The sequence below is a fragment of the Neovison vison genome, chromosome 7 (genome assembly GCF_020171115.1).
Source record: "Neovison vison isolate M4711 chromosome 7, ASM_NN_V1, whole genome shotgun sequence".
NCBI lineage: Eukaryota > Metazoa > Chordata > Mammalia > Carnivora > Mustelidae > Neogale > Neogale vison.
The window spans coordinates 197,030,557-197,044,783 of NC_058097.1; the positions used below are offsets into that span (position 1 = coordinate 197,030,557).

Sequence of the window (14,227 nt, forward strand, 5' to 3'; positions counted from 1 at the left end):
GTGTCCGCGGGCTCCCACAGGCGGGGCTCAGTGCAGACAGCTCAGAAGCTCAGGCCCGCGCAACTGGTGGACCACACGCCCCCCGCACAGTCAGCGGGGTGTCTACGGAGGCCCCGGCAGGTGCACTCCGACACACAGAGCACCTGTCTCCCAGGCCCCTCCCACAGCGGGTGTCACCATCCGGGCTCCGGAAGTGCCACACGAGGCAGCAGGGCCTCGAGCAGCAGATCACACACGTTCTGGTCTCAGGACACTTTTCACCCCTAACAGTACTGAGGAACCCGCAGAGGTTTCCCTCATGTGGATTTTAGTATTAGTACTGGCCGTCTTCTATATTAAAAGTGAAAAATTTTTTAAGTTTATTTTCTTTGGGTGTTCCTAGCAGCTTTCACTGGACTTGCCTGGAACTGGAAACAATCCAAATGATCTGCAATTAGCCAAGGGTCTTACAAGCGGCACTCCGGCTACACAGTAACGCTCGGCTCTCCGGTAAAAAGGGAGAAATCATTGTCTGCAACTTGAATGGATCTCAAGGGACTTTTTCTGAGTGAAAAGTCATTTATAGAACATTCTGCTTATATAACATAGGATTCTTTTTATATAACCTTCTTAAGATGAGAAGGTTGTCGAGATGGAAAACACGCTCGTGGTTGCCAGGGGGGAAACTTGTTAAAATACAAGACCACGCAAGCACCCATATGCCGGAAGCCACCAGAAGGATGACATGATCGCATTCCGTGTCCCCTCTGAAAACCACTGTATATTCATGCAGGAGGCACAGGGAAAAGCAAAATAATGCCTTAGATTATGAGAATCATTCTGATCTCACAGGTGGCCTGCAAGGGTCTCAAAGAACCTCCCCACCCAAGGACCCCCAGGAACACACTTTGAGAACCGCTGGCCTCGAGGTTAGGAGGATGGACTCTGCAGCCAGATGGCCTGGGTGTGAATCCCTCCCTGTCATTTACTGTTTGACCTCTTCATGCCTGGGTTTCTCTGTCCGAACCACTGTGGCTGGAAGGCAGCAAGAGCACTGAGTAAGTACCTGCATTACAAGGACCCTCGCCACCTTGACCTGACCTCACGGAGGCCTGGACAGGGGAAGTCCCTTGCCCGAGGTCATGCAGCCGGGCAGTGGCAGGGCCCTCCCCTGCCACATGGGCTTCGCACCACGCCCCTTGAAATCGCCAGAGTCCCAAGTCCTCCTCCAGACGCAGAACTCTCCAGGACTCCTCGTGTGACTTTTAACAAGTTTTCATTTTAACTCAGCTACCCAGGGCCAAACTCGCGTGGCACCTGTGGCCTTTCCTTGCCCTTCGTCCAGCACTCGGACAGAGAAAAAGTGAAGACCGCGGAGAGGAAGGGGACTGTCGAGCAGTCCGTGCAGAGGAAGGATGCAAAGGCAGGGCTCGATCCCGTGTTGTCTCGCCTGAGCGACCTCTGTCGGGACCCCGGACACACGTCTCTCGGGTGCTTGTGGCTTGCCTCGTGTAGGCAGAGTGTGACCGGGCACGGGACGGAACTGAAGCTCCAGATTTGCAGCCCCATAGCAGGGGGCCAGGCAAGGCAGCGTAGACACTGCAGAGTCCAGACCAACCAGCAGAACATCGAGGCTACAGCTCCTGAGAAGACACCCCAAGCTCTGGCCAGCTCTGTGGGGAGCTCCACAGAGAGCACGCCTATGACACTGCAGGGCTTTTACAGGCCAAGAGACCCACTCTCCCCAGGGCCCAAGTCAGGGGAAGTCCAAGGGGAGGGTCTGTGCTGGGCTCGAGGCCCAGAAGGCACTGGGGGCACCAGGGACACTGGGAGCCGCCTGACCAGAAGGCAGTGACGCAGAACCCACCCTTCAGCCAACCGAGAAGACAGGCTCGTCCTTCCCCAGCCACTTTCTTTCTCTTTCCCCCAGAAAAAGGAAATATTTTCATTAGAGGAAAGTCACCAGAACCAGAACAAAAACTCTGTAAAGCATTCAAGCATTTTGTACCACTCTGAACTGCTTCCTCACTGGGGCTCCCCGAGGCTGTCACTGGCATCCCTGTGAGCCAGCGTGTGTGTCCATCCTGGGACCAGCAGGGCGGGTGCGTGTGCAATGGAGGTCTGTGGAAGCAAGTCCCCTCCCCAGGTCACACGAAGAGGGGCCCAATGTCACTAGAACTGGCGTGGGGCTGCGCTGCTTTCACGAAGGGTGGGGTGGCAACAGCACCAAGCATGTAACTTAACAGCAAAGCGGCAGTAAGTGACTGCAGACATTTAGCTAGAAAGGGGACTTGGCTGGGTTAAAGAATGGTGGCCAATCAAGAAATCAGAGATATTCTGGGGCACACTGAAGGGTGCAACCCCTCCGCCCACCATCCTAAATGTCAGTCTTCCTCTCCAGTCTAAAGCCCCACGCCTGGTTCTGTTTGACGGCCTTGAAATCCCAGAGACACAAAAACCCTGGAACTTCCAGCTTATGATCCGCATAATCCCGGTCTTTCAGCCGGCGAGAACTCTCCCCAAAGTGGCAACAGATGAAGCGCACAGCTCTCCTCCTGAGATCTTCCTCTCCCACCGCACGTCCCTGGTCGGGGAATCCCATCCCCTGCCCCGTACTCCGAGCTGAGGTCACCCCTGCTTGCACTTGGAAGATCAAAGCGTTGGGAGAATGTTCTAGCTCCTGTCTGTGACGACTCTCTGCCACTCCCTGACTGGGAAAAGATGACCGCCCCCACATGCAGGAAAGAAACATCTCCTGGGTTAATCCCCTTTCACAGCAGACTTCACAACAGGCCACACACAGTTTAAATGCCTCGAGAACTTCAGGTCTGAAACACCTCCATTTCACCGTAGGTCAACCCCCGTTAGCCGGAACGCCCAAGGGCAGCCTGGGTCTTCTGGCATCCCAGAGGCGACAGGAAGTGGGCCTCGGCACACGGCAAGCAGGAGCGGCCACAGCGGCACGGGGGCCATGGCACTTCCAACTCCACCTTCTCTGGCCCCTAACTCAACATCCCGATATCCCTCCCGCTTCTACCACGCCCATTCCACAGGTGGTGACACTGAGGCCAAGTGGCATATAGCTTGCCTGTGCTCACAGAAGAGGGGACACCCGGCCTGGGAGCCTGACCCTGGCCTGCTGCTCCTTCCACCAGGCTCCCCACCTCCCCTGTGCCCGGGCCGCCTTACACCACCTCACGGTCATAACAGGCACGTGTAAGAGCCACATATCCCCACTTCTTCCAGAAGAAGCTGTGTGCTCGGGAGTCCACACCCAAATGTGCCACATATTGCTTTTAGGGACTGGACTTTCCTTACCTGTGAAATGGGTATAAACAGTCCCTGCCAGTCACATGGCTCCTTTCTTCTGAGATCAAAGCCCTTTGCAAACTCCCCCATTAATTTCTGTAACTGCTCCAGGAACTAAAGCAAATAGAAGGCTTAATTACCTCTATCTCAGAGATGAAATGAAGCCCAGAAACAAATAATAAGGATATTGCCCAAGGTCCTGTAAGCTGCTGGGGTCAGACCACTGGAGGTCCAAGTCCCCTTCCGTCCCTGGTATTTGAACAGCATGGGTGTCTTTGCCCCACCGGCTCCGCCCACCGCAGGAGAGCCATGAAGACGGTTTATTTACAAGGTTGTCCAAACTGCAGAGCTTCCAATCCCGTGCAAGCCCAGGGATCACCCACTGATCACCCAGGCCCATCTCTGGTCCCTGCCTCCAGGATGAAGGTGGCTCACAACCTTGCCCTCTGACAACAGTTCCGGGCCTGGGCTTTACTGGGGCATCGCTCAGCCCTGGAAGTGACCGATGCCTTTCCTTCCGAAGTCGCAGAGACCTCTCCTGATTCTCAGGGCCTCCCAGTGAGGCTGAACGCAGCACACCCCTCCCTGAGTTCGTAATTCAGAAAAGGCGGGAGAGCACAGGACACTCTGCCCGAGGCCCACAGAGCAGACACCCCTGAAACCTGGGCACCCGCTGCCAGCAGTGTCTGCCTCCCAGTCACCCAATGTGCCAGAAAAATCCAAACCAGCACAAAATGGCCTGGTGACTGCCAGGGATATCACCATACAGAGAACTGGGACATGACTGAGAAGTTACCTGGAGACCCACAGCCCAGGGGCTCTGTCTCTGGAGGGATTGACAAGTACAGTGACCAGGCTCCTCAGCACCCCAGGCCCTGACTTGGACCCCCTTCTGCTTACCCATGTGCCCGGGAGGATGCTGCGTACTTCTCAGGTGCTGTCTGGAAGCTGCTGCTTGGGGGAGGGGGACAGGAGAGAAGACAACAAGCCCCTTGGAAGGCGGGGAGATTGTCTCGTTCACCTCTGTCTTCCCAGCTCCTGGCCCAGCCTCCGGCACACTGATAGCTCGTAGCGGTGCTTGCAGGAAGATGCACCGAGGAAGGGAGGGAGAGACTGAGGCAAGGAGGGACTGAGGCAAGGAGGGAGACTGAGGCAGGGAAGGAGATACCAAGGCAGGAAGGGAGAAAACAGGTCCCTCAGCTGGCAGACAAGTCAGACAAGACACGGAGGCACAGGAACAGGGCTCTTTCCCCTTCTTCACGCCCTCCTTCATTTCTCCATGCCTTCCCGGAGCCATTACTACATGCCAAGAAGTGCACCAGACCCCAACAAAGCAGGCAGGATGAAGGAGGGCGGAGGGGTGTGAATAAACGCCAAGTTCCTACTGTGAGCCAGGCACAGCCCGAACATGTAAACACTGATGCTAACTCCCCCAACTCAACTCCGTGTTAAAAACCAAAAATATCACCAATACTCACCGGGGGCCGGTGGAGCAAGGAGCAGGGAGGCAGGGGTTCTGAGGCCTGGGGGATGAGAAGCCTGCCAGGCCTCCCTGGAGGCCGGGGGGGGGGGGGGGGGGGTTGCTGTTGCTTGTGCAGGGACAGGAGTCACGGGCCACCGGCAGGTGAGAGCAGGGCCCCGGGAGGAGCCGCTGCAGACCCACACGGCTGGGAGACGGGGAGCGGGAGGCCGCTGAGGCAGGCAGGCGGCCACATAGCCCTCACAGGTACAGAGAGACAGCTCCTCTTCTGGGGGGTGACACCATCGACGCAAAGGAGATCAGACAGGGAACAAAGTGGGAAAGACGATGCATGCGCTAATCTGTGTTCCCTCCGCAAGAAGAGAAAATCGCAGTTTCCCTGCCAATAAGCCAAGAAGGAAAACAACTTTCTTTTCCTTCTGGCTCCTCTGCAGCTCTCCCTACAGCAGAGGTCATGAACCTGGCCATCTACAACGGCCAGGCCGGCCAAGGCCAAGCCCCAAGGTAGGGAGGGTGTCCCTCTGGAAAGCCGGGGGCCTCAGTCCAGCTCGGGCACTCGCCAGGGGCAGGAGGGCAGCCGGGCTTGGTTAGACCTGCCAGGTCTCCCAGGGAAGCGAAAACTCCAGACCCAAGTGACACCTCTCCACTCTTAAATTTCAGTCGCCAATTAAACATTGTAAAACAACAACAACAGGCAGGGTGTGGCTTGTCAACACCGCTCCCTCCAGGACAGACACGTGCCTGCCCCAGGACAGATTCCACAGGAAAGAAGAGGGGTGGGGGGGGGTGAGGTGACAAAGACCTTTCCCAGGCATCCTGGGGCTCACCTCCTGCCACCAAGCTCTGCGTCTAGGGGCTGACCAAGCTGGAGCAGCAGCAAGCGGAACCAAGGGCAGCCTTGGGGGTGCAGTCCCTGGGCCTCTCCAGCGCAGACTTCCACAGAGAGGGAAGTCCCAGGCCACTGGCCCTGCAGCTCACAGTCTCAACTTCCTTCTATCACTTGCTATCTTGACTCAGTCCACCTCACAAGCCTGGAGCGTGGGGAGCAGGATCGAGCGAGGACAGCAGACCCAAAGGCGATTCCACTACACCCCAGGGGCCGTAGGCCAGAGGCAGTGCCCTTTCCCACCACTCCCTGGGGTGGGCCGGAAGGGACTGAGAATGGAGCTGTGGATGGGGAATGCTGGGAAGGGTTCAACTTTGGGCCTTCTTCCAGATCTGTCTTTAATGGGGAGGGAGAAGAGGGGAAAGTTAAGGTCTGGATGGCGCTTGCCCAATGTGGATCTTTGCTAGGACTGTTTAGCTCAAAAACAAACAGCTTCAATGGGTATTAGATCCTTTACAAGGATAAAGTTAAAAAGTGAAGACAGAAAGCAAAGTGCAGTCTTTTCTAAGCTCAGATCCGAATAAGGTGTGTCAGCCTTGGAGACGGCTGGCGCTGCCCAGGGCCCCTTGCCTCTGTCTGAACGGCCAGTGCCAGCTCTCCCCCGACGGGACGGAGAGAAGCACAGAATGTGGACTGATGCCTGGGGTTTGTGCTTTGGCTCCACAACCCTTTAGCTGCGTGACCTTGACCAAGTCTCTTAACCTCAGTTTCCTTATCTGTAAAATGGGCATCACGACAGTAATCCCAGATTAGGGGTTGTATGCCTCAGCAGAGCAAGCGGCCCTGGAGAGGGCTTTGAAACCTCCTGAGCACTGAACAAATATTAATTACTCTGCCTCTTAGGGGTCATCCAGTGATTAGGGGTAACTCATGATACCCTTAGGGCTCGATATTGAGTCAAGCAAATGTGACTGCTACTACTGATTCAGAAGATGGAGCTGGGACTGAGCAGGATGCCTCTGTTTCCCCAGCTCCCCTGGCAGACAAAGCACAGTTCCGATCACTCCCCTCCTCACCGTCAGGAGACCATGCTGACCCGCCAGCTACTTCAAGCCCAAAATCACACTGCAGGGAGAGCTGCCAAGGCTTTGGGCTTCTTGTAAATTTCCCACATCCACTTAAGGCAGCATAAGCAGTTCCCACAGCAACCTGCACAGTTCAGTATGCCTGAGTTATAGAGACCTGCCCAACCCACCCCTCCTGTCCAAAACCCCTGCGGTTCCCGTAGAAACCTTCCTATTCCCGCTGCTTAATGAGGACAGATTTGTTGACCTGATCTAGTTTTCTTTCCCTAGAATGATTCTAGCCGTGCACCCAAGTATCAGACTGGTCGTTCAGTCACCTGACTTCCCACGGAAGTTAATAAAAACAAATCAAATCATCATGGACTGCTCACCTGGTCCAAAGCACCATGAACCTGACCTTCCCTTTAATTTGAAAAGTTGCCATGTAAGCGCAAGAAGGGTGCTTTCTTAAGTTTTCTCTCTAGGGAATTTCTGGGATTGGGGCGGGGAACTCCTCCCCATCCCCCAGTGCTGAACAGTTAAGACAGCAGGAAGGGAAGCAGAAGGAGTTCAGGGCTTAAGACCCAAATATTCCTGGATGGAATCCCAGCTTGACCTTTTACTAGCTTTGTGACCTTGGGCAAATGATTCCATCCTTCTTACTCTGTTTCTCACTGGTAAAATGGGGCGAACACTACCAACATCATGGGCTGTTACAAGGATTTAAAGAGAACAAAGCGAGATAACTCTAGAGGGGCTAGAAAAACCACCAAGCGGGCACTAGGTAGCATTAATCCGCACACTCACATCTTACCACCACTGCAAAATGCTGCCCGACACCCCGGCCAGGCACCCAGCGAGGCTCGGGAGAGAGGGCAGGTCCTCAGGATGGCAAAGCGTGTGGCTTTCCGAAACAGGCTCCAAAACGATCTGCACAAAGATCCCCAGATACAAGTGTGCCAACACACCAGTGAGGGGGTACACAACCTCGAAGGACAAGGCTTTTTTGAAAGCAATTGTCGTCTTTACATAAATAATTATGTAACAACCACATACTCCTCAGGTCCACTGAATAACTCCATCTGACAGCCCCCATTCCCCGCGAGGCAAGCCGCTAAGCGAGAAGACCCAGGAAGGATGAGCCCCCTTCCTGTGCCAAACACGGGGACACTCAGAGTGGCACCAAGATTTCAGCCAACTGCTTTATCTACTGGGTGGACCACTGGCCAGGCCAGGTTGGTCCATCAGTAGAGGACGCAGTGCGGACCCTACCCCGCTACTCACAGTCCTTGGACGGCCCAGCCCACCCCTAAAGGGGCCCCTCCCAAGCCTGACGATCGTCCTCCCAGGGGTGGCTGGGATCGTGTCCCAGGGGTGGGACACTACTCACCTTTCCCTTCCCCCCAGATACCTGCCCCGCCTGACCCCCATCTCCATCACGCCCTCAGTTTCACGCCCTTGCTCCCAGTCCTGCAGGCTACCCCGACACCGCTCCTGTCCCATTGCCAGGCTTCATCTAGTCACTGCTCCAGCCACCTGTGGGGTCATGTTTGGAAGCACTGCTTCTAGCTCCCTCTGCCTCCCGGAACCAGCCATCTCCTCCCCTTCCCTCATCCCCACCCCTCCGGCTGTCGGACATCTTTACCCACTCGCTTGGGGTGCCCTGTTGTTTTCTGAGTTTTCCCGTTTTCTAAAGGAGTTCTCCTTTAAAATATTACTCCAAACCCCCAGAGAACTGAACCGATGGCAGAGACCAGGCGTGGGTGGGGAAGGGAGGGAGCCTTCCTCTTCCAGCTCAATCTCCCCCAAAGCCACGTTCTCAGAACCCCTCCCTCCAGAAGCCCCCCGCCTCGACTCTCTTTCAGCTGTGAGAGCTCACCAGCAGGGCACAGAGAGAGCGCGGGAGCTCCTGGGCACTTCCAGAGCCCTGCGGGGGCCGGCGCAACTCTCAGAGAAAAGAGCAAGAGACACGTCCCAGAGGAGCTGACATCTGAGGGACAGGCAGGGGTTTTCAGGAAGGGGAAGGCCCAGGGCAGAGCATTCCAGGCAGACAGAAGGCAAGAGCAAAGCCTGGGTGCTACAGCCTGGAACGCCTCGTCGACAGGAGCAGACCAGGCTTTCCCGCCACCACTCGGCTCCCTCCCCAAGCCTGGCTGGGCCACCAGTGAGAAAGAAATGATGACAGTCACCACATATCACAAGCCGAGCACTTACGATGCTCCGCACCGTGTCCTAGGCACTGTGTCCGCAGCAGCTGGGCTGATCCTCACACCGGGCCCTCGTGGCTGTGTGGCCTTCGGCTTTCCTCATTTTACGCACGAGAAACCTGGGTCAAACAGAAGACTTGCAAGTGACCCCAGTCTCACGATGAGGAAGTGGCAGAGCCCGAATTTCACTGCAGTGGTCTGGCCCCAGCGCCCTGACCCTTCACCGTGGCACTGTGCCAACCCCTCAGTCAGGTGCACACCCATGCAACACAATGCCCAGAACTGGGGACAAGCTTAGGACGTGGTCGTTCTTGCTGACATCTTTCCATTAGACTTCTAAAGGGCAGAGGCTGGCCACACAAGACCCCGGGGCTCCGGATCTCCCAGCGCCTCCTTCAGGCCCTGGCCTGCAGGGAAAGAAAGCCCAGTGGCTAAAGGCTCTGGGAGACAGACCCATGCCCTCGGCCACTACTGGCTGGGGAGCTTGGGTGGATCTTGGTTTCTCCTCTGACACGGGCCTGTTTTAAGGATGAAATGAATCAGTGCATTGGGAAGTCCGATGCCCGGCTCTCAGGCCAGGCTCAACACGGGGGCAGAACCGCCTTCATCACTGCGGCGGAGCTCCCTCCCAGCCCACTCCCTCAGCAGAGGCGGAGGACAGAGAACTGGACATTCTTCTGGAGGCAGCGTCCATCAACGGTGCCACAGAACTCCAGGGGCGGGATGTTAACACAGATCAGTAACGCTCCGCTTCAGTCAATACGATGGCCAAAAAACAGGTTATTTAATAAGTAGCCCATTCTCGAAACTTCCTGACAGTAAAACACAAGTGGGACACCTTGCAAAGTCTCTTCCTCCTGTGGCCCATGGCTCAGCCTAAAAGGAAACCATCCTAAGCTACTCCACACCCAATGGCCACTTTGTTTCTCCTTTGCCCCAACTGTTCAGATGACTCAGAAAGGATCTCTGGCTGCAGCTCTCTGCCTTGTCCCTACCCCCGCCCCACACTTCCGAACCTGCGCAGGGCAAGCTGAGCACGCAGGTGTGACCACCCCTTTAGGAAGGATCAGGACTAAGGTCAAGGCAGACACCCAGGAGTCTGTATGAGGTCACTCAAGGTCTGTCTGTTCAAAGGCCAAGACAACGAGACCACTGCTCTCACTGGTTTGAGGCCATCCCAGGCTGGTAGAAGGTGAGGCACCTGCAGACCCTCCCCCTGCCAGTGATGTCTGATGCTATGAACTTCTGGGTTCCCCAGAGGCAGGCAGGTCCATTGAGGGCAACAGTGGAGCTCCAGAAAAAGAGAAACTAGGCCAGAGCCTCCTCATATCTGCTCTTGACTCAGGCAGGGACCCACGAAGTCCATTATCAAACCCGCAAGGGCCATTATCAAGCAGGCAGACTCCCTATCAGCAGCTACACTGGGCTCTGAACTCAGTTTCTTTCTCCAGCAAAAGGCCTACTCTGAGCCAGCCTCTCCAGCAGCTGCCTGCCTGGTTCTAACTCCAGCCTCTCCAGCCCTCCCACACACACCCCAGGAATCGCTAGAGAACACAGCCAATCAGAGTTTGCACATCCCTGCTTAGAACCTTCCATAGCTCCCCAGTGCTTTAGTATTACATTCAAAATCTTGTGCTTCTTGGCTTGGCATACAAGGCCCTGTATCAGCTAACCCTGAACCTCCCTTTTCAGCTAGATCTCCTTCCACACCCTCAAGGACTGCTCACCCCACCCCAACTCTCTGTGCTACCTACTCTTCCCAAAACAAGTAACATGCTTCCAATCACTTGACCAAAACTTCCCCTCCCCCCCCAAAAAAAGGTCAGTATGACAGAGATCCTGCCCCTCAGTCTTTGCTCTTACCATTCCCTCTGCCTGGAGTTCTCCTTCCTATGCCTTCTCCAGTTAGAAAATGCCTGCCCATCCTTCAAATATCAGCTCCTTCTTCCACAGACCTCATCCCACCCTCCCACGATGGTCTGTAAGTACCACCTAGCATGTAGCACATAGGAACTGGCATGCTTCTCCAGCCAGACTGTGAGCCAGCTCGCTCAGATCTGCACCCCAGCACAAGGTCAATGCCTAGCAAACACAAGACACTCGATGAGTGCTGCCTGGACAGAGACACCCACTCTGTGCCAACACAGGGGAACAAGGACCAGATTTCTCTCCTGCCTCAACCAACCTAAAAACCAGACAAAATAAATGGAACAACAGTTTTCAGACATTGGACATCAGACATTGCAGGAAAGGGATTTCTGAGAGGAAAGAACAAATGATTGGTCCCCAACACCACCTGCTGACCTGCTCACTGCCCAGAAAGAAGTTCCAGGCCATGATAGAGGGACAGAGTGCCTAGGCAAAGCCTGATCATCTCGGAGCCCGACAGTCTCCCCAGGTTGGGGAAAGGAAGTTGGGAGTCCTGGGAGGCCAAGGCAGCCAGACTTTATGGAGCCTAGACCAGAAAGGAGACAGCAGCACAAAGAGAGGACTCTGGAAATCTGCAAAGGGTCCCCCTCCATTTTTCAGCTGAGTGCTGAGAGTACAGATCAGGATTAGGGGGAACAATCCTTGGACTGCAAATTGAGCCAAGAATAATCTGTATCTCAGCCAGAGTAGAAAAAGACAGTAATCCACAGGGTATCTGTGGAACACTGAAGAAGGTGCTGTCTTGTTAGCGGGGAAAAATTAACCCTGGCCTAAAGATTGTTCTGATGCAGGTAACAAAACTTAAGAGCAAGCCTTTAAAGAATGAAATTGTTTCCAAGTAACTTAACAGTGTCTCAAAACAATGCCAAGAATATACACAGATATACAAAATATCCAGCACCCAAGGGGGTAAAATTTGCACCACCTGACATTGATCAAAAATTACCAGACATACAAAGAAGCAAGGAAGTGGAATCCATAACAAGGGAAAAATCAATCAACAGGAACAGACTCAGAAATACAGGTAACAGAATTAGCATAAAAGGACATTAAAATGGTCACTACAACCATATCTCACATGCTCAAGAAGCTAAAGCAAAAACGGAGTGTGTTAAGTAGAGACATGGAAAATATAAAAAAGACCCAAATCGAAGCCACAGAGACAGAAACTATAATGTTGAGATAAAAAACATACTGGATGGAAGTAACAACAGACTAGGCACTACAGAAGAAAAGATCTGTGAACTTGAAGAAATAACAATACGAACTACCCAAAACAAACCACAAAGAAAAAAATGAGAAGACCAGAGGAGAAAATAAGTGAAGCATCAAAGAGTTGTGGAACAACTTCAGGCATCCTAATACACTTGTAATTGGAGTCCTGAAGGAAAAAAGAGAAAGGAGAATAGAGAAACTATCTGAAGAATTAATGGGCTGAAAACTTTCCATATTTGATGAAGGCTATAAACCCACTGATCCAAGAAACTCAACTAATCCAAGCACAATAAACATAAAGAAAATTATACCAAGGCACATCACGATGATTAAGTTGTTTAAAAGCAGTGATAAAAAGGGGTGCCTGGGTGGCTCAGTGGGTTAAGCATCTGCTTTCAGCTCAGGTCATGATCCTACGGTCCTGGGATCAAGCCCCATGTCAGGCTCCCTTCTCAGTGAGGAGTCTGCTTTTCCTTCTCCCTCTGCCCAACCCCTGCCACTTGTGCTCTCTCTCACTTACTCTCTCTCTCAAATAAATAAAATCTTAAAAAAAAAAAAAGTGATAAAAGCAGAAGGAGAAAGGGCACACTCGAAAAGGAACAACAAAAAATAAAAAGGACAACTGGATAATTCACATCAAACAATGCGAGCGGGAAGACACTGGAACCACATCTTTAAGTAGAATTAAAAGATCAGCTTCGAATTCTATACCAGGGAAAACACCTTTCAATAACAAAGGCAAAATAAAGACTTTCTTGGACATCTAAATGCTGAAAGAATTCATCACCTGCAAGAAATATTAAAGGAAGTCCTCAAGTCAGAAAGAACATGAAATGAAATGGATCTATAGAATGAAGAACACCAGAAATGATAAACATGTAGGTAAATATAAAACGTTTTCTTTTTTCTCTCTTTACAAAATAATTGACTGTTTATGGCAGAAATATTAACAACGTATTGTGGGATTTATAACATATGTAGAAGTGAAACATGTGACAAAAGTACAAAGTCCAGGAGGTAAGAAATAAACATACACAAAATGGTATAATACCATTTGGAGATAGACTGTGACAAGTTAAAGATGCATACTATGAATCTTAAGGCAACTGCTAAAAAAACAAAAAAGAGTTATAGCAAATAAGCTAGCATAGGAAACAAAAGGAAATAATAAAAATTACTCAACCCCAAGGAGATCAGGAAAATTAAAAAAAAGGAAATGGGAAGAAAGAATATTGGACAAATTGAAAACAAACAGCAAGATAATAGTTAAGCCCAATAACACTAATAATCATATTAAACATAAATGTTCTAAACATCCCAATTAAAAGGCAGAGATTGTAAAACTGAATTTTACAAAATGCAAAACCTATTTATATGTTGCTCACAAGAACCCATTTAAAGACACACATAATTTAAAAGTAAAAGGATATAAAGAAATACATCAAGCAAATGTTGATTTTTCTAAACACTATCCATTTTCAAACTGTGACAAAACATATATAATATAAAATTTACCAAACTATTTTAAAGTGTACAGTTTTGTGGCATTAAATACATTCACACCACTATACAACCATCACCACCAACCACCTCCAGAAATTTTTTATCATCCCAAACTGAAACTCTATTCTCACGAAACACTAACTCCCCATTCTTCCCTCCTCAGTCCCTGGCAGTCATCATTCTTCTTTCTGACTCTGTGAACTTAACTACTCTAGGAATCTTACATAAAAGGACTTATGCAATATTTGTCCCTGTGTGATTGTCTTGTTTTGCTTTGCATTATTTCTTCAAATTTCATCCATGTCGTAGCACATGTCAAAATTTCCTTCCTTTTAAAGCTAGATAATGTTCTATGGATGTACCACATTTTGTCTGTCCATTCATGTCAGTGGACATTTGGGTTGCTTCTACCTTTTGCCTACTGTGAATGCCATTGCCAGGGACACCAGTGTACAAATATATTGGTTGGGTCTCTGCTTATACTTCTTTAGGGCATATACCCATAATTGGAATGGCTAGATCATATGGTAATTATATATTTAATTTCTTGAGGGATTGCCATACCATTTTCCACAGCAGTTGTGCATCTGACATTCCCAAGAGCAATAATAAGGGTTCCAATCTCCCTGTATCCTCTTGCCAACACTTCCGAATTCTTCTGATAACCACCATCTTAACTGGTATAAAGTGGTATCTCATTGTCATTTGGATTCGC

At 51.5% G+C, this 14,227-nt stretch overlaps 1 protein-coding gene across 3 annotated transcripts in view; it reads right to left on the bottom strand.

Annotated features, from left to right (window-relative positions):
• VPS37C (VPS37C subunit of ESCRT-I) overlaps window positions 1-14,227 on the bottom strand; it is a 78,314-nt gene that overhangs the window by 8,182 nt on the left and 55,905 nt on the right. For 2 of the 3 annotated variants that reach the window (XM_044259401.1, XM_044259400.1), the window contains exon 2: window positions 8,873-8,984. The exons of the other annotated variant lie outside the window; for it this stretch is intronic. The gene's annotated coding sequence lies outside the window, so the exon portion shown is untranslated. The remainder of the gene's footprint in view (window positions 1-8,872; window positions 8,985-14,227) is intronic. 3 annotated transcript variants of the gene reach the window in all.